General features: G+C 40.3%; 1 long non-coding RNA gene across 1 annotated transcript; it reads right to left on the bottom strand.

Annotated features, from left to right (window-relative positions):
* Nucleotides 1–209: 209 nt before the first annotated feature.
* LOC120318160 lies at nt 210–4,888 on the bottom strand. Its single transcript, XR_005559427.1, has 3 exons — nt 4,695–4,888; nt 1,555–1,699; nt 210–298 (listed from the first exon to the last, which is right to left on the bottom strand). It is a non-coding gene; the product is annotated as an uncharacterized LOC120318160 (long non-coding RNA).
* Nucleotides 4,889–14,847: the final 9,959 nt, after the last annotated feature.

Genomic DNA, 14,847 nt, shown 5'->3' with positions numbered 1-14,847 from the left:
TTCCATGTCATCAAATGTCCATAAAGAGTCAAGCTTGACTACACAGAGTTTATTTCTGTGTTTTAAAAAGCCATTTCTCTGTTACTCATAATAATACTATGGATAGTTACCTCTTAAAGGATTGCGTTCCGTGTGAATTTCTAGGACAGACATTTCTTAGTTTTCACAGTGATTGTGTGATAGTCTGGCAGTGAAGAACACAAATGGATCAGCCCCCCCCCCAAAAAAAATTGAATGTGTATCTTCCTCGCTTAAAATCCGCCAGTATAGTTCCTCTTCATTGAAGCATGACTGGGACCTGCAAAGAAAGAGAGAGAGAGAGTTTCACCCATTTCTGATCTTAGACTCGCTCTCTCATACAGGCATTGATATTTATCTTCTTTGGGTGGGAGGGTTATCCCACTATCCTTAAGAAGAAAATTTTTGGCAACAGCTGCCATTTGTCAATAAAGAAACTAAAAGAATTTTTTGAATTCATTTTTGCAGAATGTTTGCTAGTGTCAAAAGGAGTAACTGGTAGTTGATATCTTCACTTTTCACCTTGTCTAGGACTTGAGATTAGCGAGGGAGGCGGGAGGCATGCAATAAGAGGTCAGTTTGGGCTATCACAACTTTATGGTTAATTTCAGAAGTTCTATATTGTAGGTTTATGCTTCTGCCAGTCTTCCCCCAAGGATTTTAGGGTAGAAAAGATGTTCTTGCAACCTGGCTACCTCATCAAAGTTCAGATATGCCCTTCTGTGTCACCTCTCTTTTAAACGGATCCATTCAGAGATCAGATGGGTTCCTTTCTTTGCATTGCCCGATTCTTGGAGGCAGCACTTAGGAACCCCCTTTCACATTCAAACTGTCTGATCTCTCATTCCTGTTCTGCAGACTCTATTAACAACTGTCTTAGGAGCCAGTATGATGTAGCCATTAAAGCATCAGACTAGAAACTGTAAGACCATGAGTTCTAGCCTCATCTTAGGCACAAAGGCAGCTGGGTGACCTTGGGCCAGTCACTTCCTTTCAGCCCTAGGGAAGAGACAATGTGAAATCAATTCACAAAAAGCTTGCAAAGAAAACTTCAGGAACTTGGCGGTCTGCAAGAATCAGACATGATTCAACAGAAGGGAGGGAGGGGGGAATCAACCATTGCCTTAACCTTTGCAATGTAAAACCAGAGGCACTTCAGTTTGAATCCTTGGGCTATGGGGTGAGAAACCCCATCGATACAAGGGCTGTTAATTAATCTCAATCAGTATATCTAATACTGAGAAAATCTCCGCCAAAAAAACAACCAGGATGGGTGAGGACCTGTCAACAAAACTGAAAAGGGAAAGTTCTTCTGCAAAGTTAAATGGCTTCCAAATTTTCTTCCTTGTGCTTGACCATTCTCTTGTCATGAATTTCCATCCAGAAAACTTAGTATTAGATTCAGATTCATGACTGCAACTTAAAAAAAAATGTGAACCCAGTTCTATGTAAAATTCCTATAATCAGTTGCTTTCCAGATGTGCTGGTGTCTACAATATATTCCATAATCCTCAATCAATGGTCCTTTGGATATACCTAATGGATATTGTAGTTAAATGCATCCAGAGGTTGTCAGATTGGGAAAAGTTGTCCAGAACCTATCATTACTTCATGGGTTGACTTCAATCTCTCTTCAGAAAGAACTTCTAGGAATAGACCCATGTCTTATTCCAGAATTTGCCTTGAAATTAAGCATAAAGAAAGAGAATTATGACATGTTCAGATGACTTGAAATCTTTATTACTAGTACTTTATTACTTCTTAGCAGCCACTGGGGCCAAACTTTTGAAGTACTATTCAACTTTTGAGACACTGTTGTGCATGCATTGAATATTTCATACAACACATACCTCTTGGCCTGTATATTACTAGCTATTGCAAATAGAAGTAGACCGTATGGGAGAAAAAAAATATGATGAGAAATTACTCTTTCACACATATGATTATTGCAATTCTTGATGTCCAAATTGCAAGTGGTTGGGAGTGTCAGTGATAATATGGTAGCTGTTATTTAAGCAAGACATTTGTGGATAGCTTGATCACTACAATGTGTAATATGTGCCTCACAGAATTTTTTTTTTTTTGTCATTTCAAACATTCATACAAGATCTGTGACTCGTTGGTATTTTCTCAACCCTTCTTTTTCTCCTGATGTCTTACAGGTATAGTGGACTTCAGTTCTCATAAAGCTCAATCTGCAAAGCCACTTTGGAGATTATAGGAAAATGGGAGAAAATAAAAAAAATATACAGAGAGCAGTTGGCTGGGGAAAAATGGTCTACCATATAAAATATTTAAAATAGGTTTTTATGGTTTAATTTTCCCAAGTGTTACATGGGCTCTGATCAGAATTTGGATAACTGAATTAACTTTCTCTCTGTTTGCAAATACTTCAAGCAATATATAATCAAATGGGCTAATTTTATCTCATACACTAGAGCACACATACATACACAAACCAAGTTTATTATTAATCAAACTTAGAATGTTTTAGGAATACAGCTGCTAGATCTGATTTATTGTATTGTGCAAATGCATCACTAGATGTAATGCAAAAGGAAACCAGCATTAATAACATTAAAGGGTTTATTTTTCTGTAAAGAATTGAATTTTGTTCAATTTTCTTGATCTGAAACAATGGACCTTCAGTCAGATCTTAAAAGTTATTGACTAAGAGCAAAATCTCATTGACCCAATAGACCTGAAGTTGAAATTTTCATGCATAGCATTGCAATATGTTCCCCTTCAGTTTAATGCACTTTCCTGGGAAGGTCCATCATCAGGTGTATCATTTATTTCCTTGCACTTGTTAAGTCTTTATCCTTTTGTCGATTCACAGTGTGTTTTTTTCTACAGATCAACTTTACTTCACATCAGGCTTTGGATTCTGTCTGCTTTAATTTCAAATGCTAGCTTAAAGTGGGCTGGCAGCCTAACCCATTTGAGGTCCCAAAGGGATCCAATGATTTCCATGCTAACATACCAAAATTTCATACCTTGCACGAACCAACTTCCAATGGAGTAATAAAAGAAAATGCCCTTGCAAATAGATATTGCAAACTATTATAAAATATCCTGATTTTTGAAAGTCAGTATTTGTATTTCACATACAAAAATCAATAAAAGAAATTAAGTAGTGTAGAGAGATTCGCTGCCTAGAATTAGCCTCGCTCTTGTATGTTTCAAACCAGATCTTTCCAGGTGTTTCCTATAAAGCTGGCAACAACAAAACGAAAATAAAACAATGCACACCTACACTGAAGGAAAAATTGCTTTTAAAATAGTCAAGTAAACAACTGGGAACGAATTTAATCTTTGTTTCCTGAAGGCATCTCACTGAGAAACATTAAAATACCTCTTCACCTACTTTGTGAGCTGCTAAAATCGGCGTGTCATTTCATTCTAATGAAATGCATTAGGCTTCTTTCTAGTGACTGGATGCAAATATAATCAGAACTAGAAATGTCTTCTTAATACATACAAGGCTCAAACAATTCTTCATCATCTGACATTTCATTTGGATGATCATTTAATCTGCTAAACAGTATGTTACATCTAAATCAAGAAAACCAAAGCTGTGAACTGAACAGTAGAAATAGTTCCTTTTCTGTCCTTCCCAAAAATCAAGCAGGTGAAATAATAAAGACTCAGGTTCTAATCTCCAAATATGTTCTGCATATTATTTAGTATCTATAATAATTTTGATTATAAAAACTCAGGCTAACTTCTTGTATAACCTGTTGTGCTGTTCCACTCAGCAATTTGGGTGAAGACTAGGAAAATCTCCAGCGGGAGAACTCATTCGAGTGTGTTAATTACTTCCACAATCCAAATAAAAAAAAATATCTGTGGTTGACTTTGCTATCAAAGTTCAGCCCAGATATCATAAAACCACTGAGCTCATCAAGCAGACACTGAGATGTGACAAGAAATAAGATTTACCCACCACTGATTTCAGGAACAAAGACAGGTGAGGCTTTTGAAATGCATTTACATTGTAAGGACTGAATTCCATGGAGTTTTAAAACCTATCCCAAATCTCTTTGAATCAGAATGCTTAAAAATATTGCTTAATAAAGTCGACAGAACTGACAGTTTCATTTGGAAGATAAGGCATGGGTCTTACTTGGAAGTGAAACTTCTTTATACTGCAATTTGAAAATTCGGAATTTCAGTATTTGATAGTAAATCCTACTGAATTCAATTGCACTTTTGAGTGAATGGACATTCAGAGTTCTGCTGATGATTTAAGGTGAAATGTTTCTGCTTATAACTTGGCTTATGACAAATTCAGACACCTCCAAATACAATTAGTGTTATTGTTAAAGACACAGTGTATTTAAGTTAAACAGAAGAGAGAAGAGCCTTTGTGAGAGCCACTATCTCTTTCCATGGAAGGTGAGTTGGGACACAAATCTTAGAAGAACTTTACTTCCAAATAAATCCTTTGAGCAGTTAACTGGAAACAAAAATATGGCATCAAAACTAAAGGAAAAGCTTTCTTTCTATTTTTAAAGGATTTATAGAGCTTATAGTGAAATTATTCTGAACAAAATTATTCTGAAATTGTCCTATATATTTCAGATATGCAATCTAGCTACATGGGAAGCATTGTCATTGCTACTCATCACTGAATCTAATCTTACACACATTGTATTTATAATTTATGATCTTACCTAATTGTAGATAAAAAAAAATTATACTTAAGAGTTTTGAAACAACCACTTCCTGAAGCCATAATGTTTTAAAAGCTCTCTGGTAGTGTGACTTTCTCTTCTTCAGATTTTTTTTTTTTAAGAGAACGAAATCTTCCCTGTGTTAATTCACTTCAGGGCAATGTTTTGCAAGGGAAGGGAATGAACTTAATTGTAAATTTGCACAGTCCTGAGAGAAGTGCTTCCACTATTCAGTGTCAACCTCCACTGAAAGATCGGTTTTAAATACCACAAAACAGGTGCTTACATAAGCATGTAAAGCACAGCATCGGTTCTTGATGTTGTGGTGTCATAATTGAACTCAGAGTTCTTGGAAGACTTAATTCTAGAGGCAAAGTTGATAAGACTTTGCAAGACTTTCAAAATGACCTTCCTTCCTCAAACAACCCTATCTTGTACGATTAACTTATTAATTTATGTTTCTGGTGTCATTAATATAACCTTCCAGAGTACCATCAACATAGATTATGTTTTATGCAAAACTCCCCACCTCAAGGAATTTAAACTGGTCTTTCATTCTCTTACATCCCATCCCTAAAGAGCTTTGCGCTTTGAACTATTAGAATCTGAAAAACACAAAACTGGAATTTGGGGAAGAGGAACAATTCTATTCAGGGGATGGGGAAATATGTGGCTCTTCAGTTGTTTCAGAGGAACTACTTACAACATTTTTTCACCATCAGCCACGCTGGTTTAAGCAATTATGGATTTAATTTAGCAACAGTTGAAGGGAGGCAGGTTTCCCACCAAATAGTGTTTTTTTTTTAGAAAAAAAATCAGTGCAAAGTACCCAAACATTGAGTGGTATATAATTAAAAGGACCTGAAATGTTCTTCTGAGTGAGGTTAGCTTTACTGGTCAGTGGACTGCAATCCTATCAGACCATTTTGAAATGAACAAGCTTTCAAAATTCGTTTTTTTGTTTTTTTTAACCCAAACAGGCATCATCACCCTGTGAAGCTGTGGAACAGGACCCCGACCAGGGCCTGCCACTGAAACCTCATGGCAGCTAATCCAGGCTTCCTTCTTTTCTTTCTTCCCTCTTTTTTCTTTTCTCCCCCCTCTCCCCAGCAAATGTCAGTAGTTTGAAATTTTAATACTCCACGGTTCATATTTCTTGCCCGAGGTCTATCACTAGCATTAATTGTCCCAATAAATTGAGATATAGTGGGCATAATGCAATGTAACAATATGGTCCTTTTCCACGTGTAGACTTAATTAAGCTATTTGCAGCCTGATGCTGCAAGCCAACGGGTGTGCAAGTGGATTAAGAATGTACTGTTCTCGTATCCTCAGGATGGTGCATAATTACTTTACTGGCGGTACATATCAATTTTTGATGATTGCAGAACACATGCTCACTTTACCAACAAGCGCTTTAATAACTCTCTATTGTGTTTTTAAAAACCGTTGTTTGGAAATATTTGGAAGTCTCTGCAAACAGTTTTATAGCTTCTGAGCGCGTCCTTTAATAGCTGCGGCTTCATTTCCGATGTATATTTTATAAAGTGCAAAGGCTAATGCGCCGACCGCCTCCCAGACCGGAGCCTTGGAACTCTCGCTTGCCACTAACCCTTCCACCTCCGTTTTCCTCGGCCCTGAAGAGCTCTCCGTTCGGCTCAAGCAAGGCCGGTGGAGGCGACTCTCCCTCCCTGGTCAGGCAAGGCACACTGCCCCCATCGCCCCGCCCTGCCCCCGCCGCCTTTCGCCGCTTGCAGGAGGAATTACGAAGGCGAGGCAAAGAAGACAAAAGGCTCCGCTTCCGCCGAGTGGGGTCACCTTCTTTTCCAAAATAAGGAAAATAACGTCAAATCAAATCACCGGGCTTGCTTTGGCAAGTGCGCCAGGGAGCGCAAAGGATGATGGGCGTAGCGGCGCTGCGGGGCTTCCGCCTCTCAGGCCTCTCAGGCCTCGTCTAGGAAACGTCCCAATTCAATTACCAAAGGACAAAACTCGATTACAAAATCTCGCCGTTGGCGGAGAAAGTCCGGCGGCCCCGAAGAGAGATGTGGCCGCGACTTGCTTGCAGGACTGGTTGGCGCCCCAGAACCACCGTCCGGCAGTCTTTTCGAGTTGCGTGAGAATCGGCCGGGCAATCCAAGGGCCCGCAGCCAGATGGTGTGAAATGAGCATCCGAGACAGCTTCTGCCAGGCTGCCATTCTGAACCTGCCCGCTGCAAAGGAGCAGAGTAGAACCGAAGCAGCGGTGTTTGGTGAAGGGGACTTCCGGGGCTGTGGGATTCAAGACCGGACGTTTTAGGATTGGCCGAATTAGGTGGGCCTCTGAGTGTTGCAGTCTACACATCGCAAGGATGCCCAGGTTGGGGAAGGCCCAATTAGGGGTGCAGTCTATAGTCCAGGGCCATCAGGGTCCGGAAGCCCTGATTGAAGTTCCGAGGAGCTGTCAGGTTTAAGGGCAAATGAGCCTATATTAACCCTGTTTAATTAATTAATCACATTTATCCAGGCCACGCCCATCTCTGTTCAGGTTACAGGTACTTTGGGCTGTGAAAGTGCAACCTTTGGCTTGGAGATAGTTGGCTTTAGTGACCATGAAGCTACCAACAGGTTGCAAGGCTGCTCCTGGTGAGGTTTCAAGGCCACTCAAGGATTGGCCTCTTAAGAGCTGTTCAGGCCTCTGGGTCCTGCATTTTCTGCCTCTGCTCTCCAGCATTGCAGCGTGCAATGGTTCAATGCATGAGCTCCTTTAGAAATAAGTTGAAAGGAATTGCTCCAGGGAATGGTGGAAGGACTAAGGCAACACCCGCATTTGGTTTGGTGAAGATGAGATGAGTCCCTTCCCTGTTTTGTGGCCTTTTGATGTGTCAGAAGACTACCATTCATCTTATACAGTCCCAGCTGTAGCTCAAGCTGCTTGCTCCCTTCTCTTTGCCCAGATTGGTCCATTGCATTCAATGGGCTCTCGCCTTCCCTGAGTTATCATTCAAATCCCTGCTTCTCTGCCTAAACCAATGTTTCTCAACCTTGACAATTTTAAGGCATGTGGACTTCAACTCCCAGAATTCCACAGCCAGCAATGCTGGCTGTGGAATTCTGGGAGTTGAAGTCCACATGCCTTAAAATTGTCAAGGTTGAGAAACACTGGCCTAAACTATCTCCTTCATCACTGGGAGAACAAATTGAGAAGGAGAAGGAGGAGAACCATGTCTGTTGATTTGAGCATTTGCTAGAAATAAGGCCAGGTAGAATCCTAGTAAATGCATCTATGAGGGATTAATTCAAGGATTATGGCGGGCTTGGAGTTATTTCCCAGTGGGCAAATGGGATGCTGGCTTTCTTTGGCCTCTCACAGGGAGTTAAGAGCTGCAACGGTTCTATGTCCCTCACTCACCTTACCCTTTCCTAGACAAAAAAGGGGGCATTTCAGTTTCTATCCTTTTTTTTCTTGAAGACTCCATAACCCTATGGGAAATTTATTATTGTTATTACTATTGTTATTATTAAGCAACAAAGAGTTGATTTGTTTTTGCACCTGAAGCAGGTGATGTTTATGTCGGGAGACATCTGAAACGACAGCAGGAGACGAGGCCAAATCTAATCAAGCCTAATAAACCATGCGAGTTGAAATGTCATTAAACCTGATCAAGATGAGTCTCCGAATCGCCGGAAAGGTAAATGCCTTCATTAGGGTGATCTCTGAAGACTGTCGAACATTTCATTAATTTATAATTTATGATTGTTTGACAAATATTGAAAAGTATGTAAATATGAGCAGGATAATGTCTTTTCTGCGGGAGATGAGGAAATGACCCAAATGGTAGATGTCTGCAAGATTACACACGAGGACCCATCTATCTGCTCTCAAACTGTGCCTTCGCCTTTCCCCGACATATTGTGCGACTGACAAGTGAAATAGTGCAGATAAACCAATGGTTTAAAACGTAATAAAGACAAGAGCTATTTGCATTTGTTACATTTTATTACAAAGGTAATTTACTATGACACGTCTTCTGGATGTCATCTTTGGAAAGCATTGCCAAGCAATTGCAGGGAATAGATACACTCACAGAGACAACACTGAGAAGCCAGATTGAAGGATAGCATTATGGAGGAGGGGGAGGGAGGTTATATATCATGCACCATGGTTGCATTGTATGTGTGGGGGGAGGCAGCAAGAATGGGACTGATGGGGAGAGTGATACTTTGACAGCAATGGCAGCTATATCTAACACAGTGGTAGCAGAAAGCAACTTGATGTCACAGGAAGGTGATGTCTGGTGGCATTCCAGATTGTTCCCCAGTATTCAAGCCCACCTGGAGACCAGGATGTTGAAAGATGGGTGTGCATATTGGAAATCCTGAAACACATCTAGACACAGCGTTTGCAATGCACAAACTGCTTACCTGGATCTCAACTTTTCACTTGGGGGTTCATTATTGTCAGGGTTATGTTTATGTCATGGAGCCATACAATGAGAATTTGAATATTGACATGTATGAGTCGAAAACGTGGTTAGTTGAGGATAGGTCCAGAAGAAGATTGGAGGTTTTAAACTGTTTTGGTCTTTTTGTAATCAGTTAAATGGCATCTCAACCTCTTCAACGTCTTTTTTTTCTTTTGCATCTCTATTGTCAACTGTATATTTGGATAAATAAAAGGTTCTTCACCCTGAATAAGCTGCCTGCAAACTTCTGCCCCATTGTGTTTATTTCAAAGACGGATCCACTGTATTTATTGGGGTTTCCTCCATATTTCCATAGCCTCAGACTGCTAAAGTCTGTGGTTTGAGGGGAAAAAGTGTAACGGTAAAATCCAAAAGATTTAGTTAAAAGCTATGAATATTCATTAGCTAAGAATTTAATATTCTCCATTTCCATCTTCATCTACTCCTTCAATCTATATACAGAGGGAACTCTCCGTTTATACAAAAACTGTTCTGTTACTGATGTTGCAGCTAGGATGGGAAGATCTGGTGGGACAAAGTGCCAGAAGCCCCTTTTCACCACACTGATTAACTTCTTCTCTTCCATCAAAAAGCTTAAAAAGCCTGCCACAATTGAGATCCAATTTATAGTGGCAAGGACAGAAAGATACAAACTTGTCTGTATTCAACCACAATTTTGGCATCAGGATGGAGAGTATCGAGTGTCTTTCTCCCTTGAGGCCTTATAAAAAAGGAATTATGTTGAATTTCCTCCAAGTTTATAAGGGCTTCCTTCCAGAAAAAGGTGTGGTTGTTAATACAGCAGATTTGCCACCCAAGTTTGAGTTTAAGTTTGCAGAGAAAGGCTGGGGGAGGGGCAGAGAGGGAAATTAGTATTTTCTCGTTTTAAAAAATTCTTTGAATAATCTTGCCATTAAGCATTTGATTTTAAGGAGCTACTTCATAAAGTCCAGTTCCCCTATATCCTTTCCTTTTATTTATTTGAACTGGAATCTTCATCCAAGCAAAAGAATTTAGGAGTGACAGCCTTAGTTAACCTTAGGCCTTCATTCAATGCTCTAAGGTCTACCACAGACTGAGATAAGTCTTTCCACACACCTGTTGTCACATACATATTCTCCACATGTCACTAAGAATGGCTGGTCTCTTTAAAAACAAATGTGGCTTTTCTTTTAACATTAAATGTGAAGAAATTGGATTTGTGGAAAACTGAAGCAATACATCTTTATGTGAAATGTCTGAATTATAGTAGCACCTTTTCCAACCAACGATTTTTTTTATTAAAGGGCACAAGCTTTCATGCGTTGCAGCTGACTTCATCAGATGGACAGTGTGGTTAAAATCATGTAGGATTTAAATTTGGATGAGGGTGGGGAAAGGGGGAGAACGACAGGGAGTTTATGCAAATACCAGATTGCCTGTTAGGCAATTTGCAAATATCTTATCAATTAAGAATTGCAATGTGTTAAAAATGTACTGTGTTTGTTGAGATTAAAGACAAAGAATATATGCTGGTGTTTTGCTAACAAGGGATAAAAGGAGCAATGTTCTCGATAATCTGCATTAGATACAAAAATATCCATGGGGTTGTGATTGTTTTTGAGCTTAACTGTAAGATTGGGCATCACTGTTCAGAGTGGAAACCTCTCTCTCTCTCTCTCTCTGTTTGTGTATATATATAATCCAATCTGCCACTAAACTATCACATTCAGACATTAGGGACTCAAGTTGTGTAGTGTACAAGGTGGCGATTGAGAGTTGGAGGGGGCAATTTATATTCCTTTGATTAGCATTTCATCAATGAATTCCCATTTCTGTTTCTTTCTTCTTTCTCATCCCATTTCCTTCTGGTTCCTACAGCACCTTGCCCAAGCGGTTGCCCACCAGAGTTGCTGAACTACAGTTCCCGTCATCCCGAAACAGCATGGGATGATGGAAGCTGTAGTCTAATTCCAAGTCTATGAAAAGCTGCCGTTGCACCCTTGTACCCTCGCCCAAGAGAAGAAAAAGGCACGCGGAATCTGCATTCAGCTACTGCGCCCGCAGCAGCCTGGCAAGGCGAGGCGCGGATCGGAATCCCGCTTGGGGAAACGGAAGAGAGCTTCAGGGAGGTTGGCAAACCAGAGGCATTTCCTTGCCTCTTGTCCCGAGTAGCGCAGCTCCTTGGCTGAAGCGTCGCGTCCGGGACTCTCTTCGTTCTTCCGGCGCGGTCGCCCGATCGTTTCCCTTTGCACCGAGTTTCTTCCGCCAATAGCGCCCAAGTTTTCCGCCTGCTAAGAAAGGGAGTTCTCCGGAAGCTGCGGAGTGTTAGCTCCGCCGGGCCGACCATTCGCTTGTTAAAAAAAAAAAATCTGGCTCGGTGCAAAGGCGGCATTGTACCCCGCGCGCAACTCTCCAGAAGTGGCCTCGCTTCTGTTTGACCGGCCGGCGTTCAGATGACTTATAGTATATGCAAAAACAAACTTTCCCTCTGTGACCTTTAAAACACACACACCCACACACCCAAACCGCCATGCTTTCCTTTTCCAAACAGCGCGACGGTTTTGAAAAGTCAGGGAGGCGGAGTGAGGGAGCACCCCGAAATGATAAATCGCGTGGCAAAGCTAATGGCTGGAGGGCGCGTTTACCAATTCATAATCATTTATTCTTGGTGATGTATGACCCTGACTCTTAAATCTCAAAAGCTTCTATTTGAAGGTGTAAATAGCTCCCCCCACCCTTGCAGTAAACCTTCTTGCATTAGCAGTGATTGATCTCCTGTACAATTCGTCCCAGAGTGCTATTTTAGAAGGGGAACACTGGCTTTTGGAGATTAACTGGGGAGTCTGTTACATATTAATGAATCTCGCAGATATTCTAACGTTTTGGTAATTTAGTTATTTGTGTCTACCGCTTTCGCCCTGATTTTCTCTTAGACCCCCGCGGTTGTTATACATCGAATTAAAAAGTGGTCATTTCGCATCATTTTTTTTCCTTCTTCTTCTACTGGCAACTAAACGCCATTTAATGGGAAAACAAATGTTGACATGCCTCTCTGAAAAGAAGTGTATTTCTTGGCAAGACATCAAAGTGCTTTAAACTGTATTGGCAGGGGTGGGGAAGATGGGTAGGCAAGATCTTTGTTTTCTGTTAGATCAAGCCTTCGGTAATGTCAGAAAATAACCATTTGATGTTCAGAGAGGGAATGGGGAACTGTGCCTTTTTAAAAAACAAAAACAAAAAACCTGAAGATTCATAACCTGTCAAGTCACCCCAATGCACTAGTTGTCCAAGGCTTTGAAGTACATGAATTCCCCCACTGATTAGTAAAATGTCTAAATCTAAAATGAGTGGTTAGTGCTTGTAATACACCCATGCACAGAAATGGCAATGTGATAAAAGAGTCCAGGGGTTTTCCTTCTTTAGCAAAACACCAAAACTCTGATCTGGCCTACGGGTTGATCCCACTGATTCCAACCTCAGACTGTCCTTCCACTGTAACCAGCGAGGCTGAAAAGAGGTTGTAGGAATTAGACCACCACTGGCTAATTTGGTGCCCTCTTTATGTGACGGCTCATACTACAGCCAACCTTTTAATGCTGTCTGGGAAGTGGGATAGTTGAACAACTTATAAGGAAGAGGCTGAAAAAGTTGGTTAGCAAATGCCCTATGCTACCATGGGTCAGAATCTCTTGTTCATCAGACTTCCTGTAGGTGATCTGCCCATTTGGTTGGCAATTTGGGGCAAGATTTAAACAAAAAAAAAAATGAATAATATATTTTAAAGGTTTGGGGGAGGGGGACTTTTACTGTGAATCCTTTTATGCTTTTCAGGTAGTACTTCTGAAGGAGTCTCCCTCTGAGAAATAATTCAGTTGGATTTGGATAACCATATCCCATAAGATCTCCCTACAAAATAAAAGCAAGGAATAGTGTTGTAACTGATACACTGTGAATGCAACAGTTTGTTTCATATATGTATGGCACACAAGTACACCTGTTGAATGCTAGCACTGATTGCAACTCCAGTGCGGAATCACTGGTGAAATATTTCCTTTGGACTCATTGATATGGACATTACATGGGAAGGCATCTTGTTCATTCCGAACCTGAAACATCTTGAAAGGTGCAGTTACTTTCATTCCAGAATCATAACACTTGACACACAAGTAAGTGCTGGCTGTTAAACTGTAAGTCTGTATTTCCCCAAGAGAGGTAAGACTTTCAACCTTCAAGGTTTTCCCCTCCAGCAGGGAAAAACCAACAACCTGCCTCAGTGCAAAAATAAAAATAAAAATCATCTTTTAAATGAAGTACCCTATTTATTTCGGAGCAAATTTATTTTTTAAATTCTAAGAACTGTTTCCCTTTCTGCCTGGGTATTAATATTTAGAGTGTTTCTTTGCTTGTTTAAAATTAGATATGGCACCTCATTTCCTATTTGGGACAAATGTATTTCTTTATTTGTTTATGAAAATATATGTGGCCACCTGACTCTCTCAGCGATTCTTGGCAGCTTACAAAGATAAAAGCTTAGTATAAAAACAATAAAAAAACAATACCCCCACAACCACAGTGACGACTGTCAATTGAGCCATTTGATTGTCTCCATCCCAGTCTGGAGGCTGCTTGGCAAAACCAGGTCTTCAGGGCCTTGCTAAAGAGTGCCAGAGTGGGGCCCAATCTTATCTTCATGGTAATGATGTTCCAAAGGGAGGGAACCACTGCAGAGAAGGTTCTTCTTCTTGGCCTCATTAGATGGACCTCTTTAGGAGATGGGACCAATAGCATTTCCTGCTTCCTCTGCTCTGGTGGGACAGGTAGATGTAACCAGGAAAAGATGGTCCTTCACGTGGTCCCAAGGCAGGGAGGGCTTTGAAGGTAACAACCAGCACCTTAAATTGAACCTGGAAACAAATCAGCAACCAATGGAGCTCCTGCAGGAGAGAAGACACATGTGCACATCTGGGCCTACACAGAACCATGCGTTCTGGATCAATTGAAGCAAAGGCTTGTCTTCCCATAATCCAACATACATCAACATTTGAAACATATGCATAGTCATTTGGATGTAAAGTTCCCTTGGGGTCAATGCAGCTTACTCTGAAAAAACTGTATTTTTGTCTCTTAAAATATTTAATTTCTGTTATTGTTTCTTCACTATTCCATTTTCCTGTTCTGTTTGATTGTGTTATTGTTCTGTGAATCCTATTCAAATTTAATTGTGAGCTGATTGGAGGAATCAGTATAATTGAAATACAATCTAACAATAGCTGCAATAAATAATCTAAATAATCTTGGCTGTGTAGGATGAATAATGTTGCTACTGCATTATTGCTGCTAGCACAGCTACGCAAATATCAACAAGGCAATGAATTTAGGAATTCTCACACAATTCATGTTTTCTTAGAAAGAACATGTGCTCAGATGGCTACCATTGCACTGCATTGTCAAAGCCTCTGTGTGATTATAACGGAATCATGTCATTTGTATTCAAAATAGAAAGGTTTACTGAAAAATTAGACCCATGAAATCCAGCAAATTTACTCAGATGTGTGTGTAAATAGGACCTAGTTGTAACAAAAGTGCTTATTTTCCATTGTTTTTCTTTTTCTCCCATCCTTTCTTTTTAATACTGTTTCTCAGGGCAATCCTAGAATACTGAGTGGATCAAGGTCAGTAGGGCTTATTCTTAAAAAGAGCGATTGGATTGGCAATTTTAGTGTTGC

This window comes from Crotalus tigris, unplaced genomic scaffold (assembly GCF_016545835.1).
Source record: "Crotalus tigris isolate CLP2741 ecotype Arizona unplaced genomic scaffold, ASM1654583v1 scf7180000020085.749154, whole genome shotgun sequence".
Lineage (NCBI taxonomy): Eukaryota > Metazoa > Chordata > Lepidosauria > Squamata > Viperidae > Crotalus > Crotalus tigris.
This window is presented reverse-complemented; position numbering and strand designations above follow the sequence as displayed.